Source organism: Nicotiana tomentosiformis, chromosome 6, assembly GCF_000390325.3.
Source record: "Nicotiana tomentosiformis chromosome 6, ASM39032v3, whole genome shotgun sequence".
In the NCBI taxonomy this organism is placed as follows: domain Eukaryota; kingdom Viridiplantae; phylum Streptophyta; class Magnoliopsida; order Solanales; family Solanaceae; genus Nicotiana; species Nicotiana tomentosiformis.
Genome location: NC_090817.1, coordinates 83,441,610 through 83,445,393, shown reverse-complemented (window position 1 = coordinate 83,445,393; position 3,784 = coordinate 83,441,610).

The following is a 3,784-nucleotide window of genomic DNA, read 5'->3' as shown; positions in this document are numbered from 1 at the left end:
TACCGAATGAATGGGAAGCTGAAGCATTTACCTAGGGTCTCAATCCCTTAAGCTCTGATGCCTCAAGGAAGTTAAAAGAAAAGTTTGTTGGAATTTCAAGCAAAAATTTGTGTAGATGTTCATAACAGGTACGGGTCAAAAATTTGCGTAAAATATGATCAGGTTATTATATCGACATCTTCTACAGCCCGGAATCAAGATCAATTAAACTTTGATCGGAGGTATTCCAGACACCAGTTTGAACCATACCCGTCAGGATCACGAACTGACATGAGGCAAGGGTGTACCCGAAGCGAGTCGCCAGAAAATAACTTCGATGAAAGACAATAATATCTATGAATGCTGGGGACTGCTGCATCAGAGCAACAGAAATCGCAACAATAAGTATCGGAAGCATCTGAAGATGGCTCCAGAACAATCCGTACAAGATACCAGAGATAGCCCGAACTGGCTCCGGAATAAAGAAAAGGACTAGGGACTGCCAGTTAGAGGAGTGAGGACTGCTAGATCAGCTCTGGGGAAGAAATATATAAAAGGATTCAGAATAAAAAATCGGCTAGACCCAATAGATGTCAGCCTGGTCGCAAATCTCTTGCAATAAACTATTGTTCATTTTCTGTAAACTGTCGTATGTACAAAGTTATAAACACTTGTGTACGATCAAGAAATGTAATGAAGCAAAACTTGCACTTTCTAAAAATATTCTCGTATATATTTGAATGAACAAAATCATTCTTAATATTTGGTCATACTTAGAAGCAACAAAGGGATTACAAATTCGAACAATTGTGTCTGGGTGAACAGGAGACGTCCTCTTCATAAATACCATAAAAATAAGAGTCGTCTCTTAGAAAGCCATCAAATTAACAGGTTAAAGGTCGGATGCCTTGTTTCCCGATTACAAAATTAACCAAATGCATTAAATTTTCAGACTTTATCAAAACCATAAGTATAAATTCCTGGTCATTACATCCCTGGTCTCTAAAACTGTGAGGTTATAAGAGTTTTCGGGTTCAACTAAAAAAAACCCAAAAGTTAAAACTCAAAGAAATTTTTTTGAGTGTAACTAAAAACTCAAGAATCAAAATTCAAAGATTAAAAGTTCTGGGTGAACACTGAAAATCCGAGGTCAAGTTTTATGTAATGGTGGTACTTCTTCAGCGCCAACCGGTCATCATCGAAAGAATAATAAGTGGTAGAGTTATCATCTGAATCACTGAGTTCTGTACTCTTTTTTCCTTTGCCCTATTTTTGTCCCGATTGGATTTTGCCCACATGATTTTTAATAAGGCACTAATGAGGGTTGGAAAAAACTTCTACTTCCTGGTCACATCATAGTGAGTAATCGGAAAGTGAGGGGACTATCTATATACGATAAAAACTGGTCTTAGAAGATGAGTGAATTAGGAAGCAACACGTGTCAATTAGCAGTGATTCAACCATGTTTACACCGGATACAAATATATGATCGATAAGAAGCAATTCAAGATATGACCGTTACAGAAGACCCCAAGATTCCTCCAACTTTTATTAGTCTTCATTACCCTTTATTATTCTTTATCACCTTTTTATTACCTTTTATTGTAGCATTAATATCAATGATATGAGACATAATTGGTAGACCATACACCCCATGGCTCTAGTATAAATAGAAGCTTTCATTCTATTAAAAGAGATCAAGAAATACTGATAACAAAAGACTAGTATTCTTTCTCTTGTTCTATTAAGCTTTATACATGTGTTGTCAAGATTTTCTAATTATTCTTGATCCCGACGGAAATATTCTGAAAGTCCGGGCTTGTTTCTTCTTCAATTATCTTTATTTACTCTGTCTGTAATTTGTTATCTTACTTTATTCGATTAATTTAATTCACATGTTTATAAACTACGTTACAAGTTCAATTGTACCGTTTTACGGGTAAACAAGTATTGTACACACAAGGATAGGACTACAGTATTAGAAGAAAAATCTCATAATTAAAAGAATAAAAGAATATAAAAGCAAGAGGAAGCGCGGTGATTTAATTATTCAAGGATGGTTAGCCACACGGATTGCTGAATGCTGAATGCTGAAAGGGAGAAATATTATTTTATTATAAGGACCTCATGTTAATTGTTTTATGTTACTATTAAACTTCAAATAACTGAACATAATTATGCCGATGACCTAATCGGAAGCGTGTTACTAAACAGAGAAGCATTTTGTCCCTTCATGCCAATACATGACTTAGTTATATTCCCACGCTTTTCATTTGACCAAAGCTTTTCGCCAAATAAATAAATTTTTAGTGCTCCATCTTTTATTTCTATAATCTGAGACTTCTACAAGTGATTTACACCGACATGTTGGATGTTACTAGTAATTTTTGTAATCTCAAATACAAGAGGTAAAAACTAGTTTTAGTATATGTGCGTTGCACGTGTGTATAATGTCTATTAATTAAAAATATATACATTGACGTTAAAATAAAATGTAATATTTGCTTAATGATGAAAATAATTTTTCTCACACTAACATAATAATTATATTCAATATCTTTTGAATATGCATAGACGATGAATTTAGTTAAATTAGTTGTACATTTTTTTATAATTATACGTATCTTATAGTCCATTCGTTTCAATTTAAATGACACATTTCGCTTATCGAGAGTCAAAATACGTGACGTTTGACTAACATTTTAAAATATTATCATATTGAAATGAGAAAAAATATAACTTATAGTATTTCTCCTATAGTTTTTGAATATTTAAATTTAAATTTTAAAATATTAAATTGAACTAATTTGATATAGCTTCAAACTTTAGTTAAATTGATACTCAATAAGCGAAATGTATCATTTAAATTAAAATAAAAGGAGTAATATGATATACAAATATGTTAAATTGTGTCTCACCTGACATCTCTTTATGAATACATTTTATCTTCTATTTATTTCATCCTTATTTCTTAAATAAAGTTTGCATTTTAACCAATTTAATTATTAATACTATAACTAATTTTGTTTTATATTCTGATTTTTTTTAATTCAAATATTTAGTTATCTTTTTCAATTACTAAAAGAAATAATTTATTTATTGAGGATTCAAATTATTAATATTAGTTCATACCATATATTAAGTATTTAATGATAACTATATTTTTATCCACAAAAAATATTTTGTCAAATGATAAAATATTGAACTTTTGCATTTTATGTTTGTCGTAGTGTTAGTAAATGACTTTTGTCAATCACTTTTCTTTCTCTTGTTCTCTTGTTATTATTAATATTTTCGTAATTATTTTTTATAATTATGTTTTAAAATCTATATTAATATTTATATCTAAATAAATTATTGATCGAAAAATAAAATTAATAGTTAGTGGACCAATCTCACATAGAATACCCCTAGTATTTCTAGGTTAATTACTAATTTGGAACAAAGGACAAGCAAAATGCTTCCTTTTTCTTTAGTTTTTCTTTATTTTATTTTGTTTACATCATAATTTTTCACCTAAAATTTAGCACAATTGTTCAATCTGTTTTGCACTAAAACACGTCCAAGTGAAAAAAATATCATACGCATAAAGATTTGATGTTATTTAATCATACTTTAATTGTAAAATTTATATAAGGTAAAACTTTAATGATTTTAAAGTCCTAATTATAAGGATTTCTAGTTAATTCAATTGAGGAAAAAATTAATAAGTAATAAATTTGATTTAATTTAAAATTCCTAAATATTAGTTAGGAGAATAATCAAATGATTATTTTGTCTAGTGTGAACTCTATTTTAAAAGGGT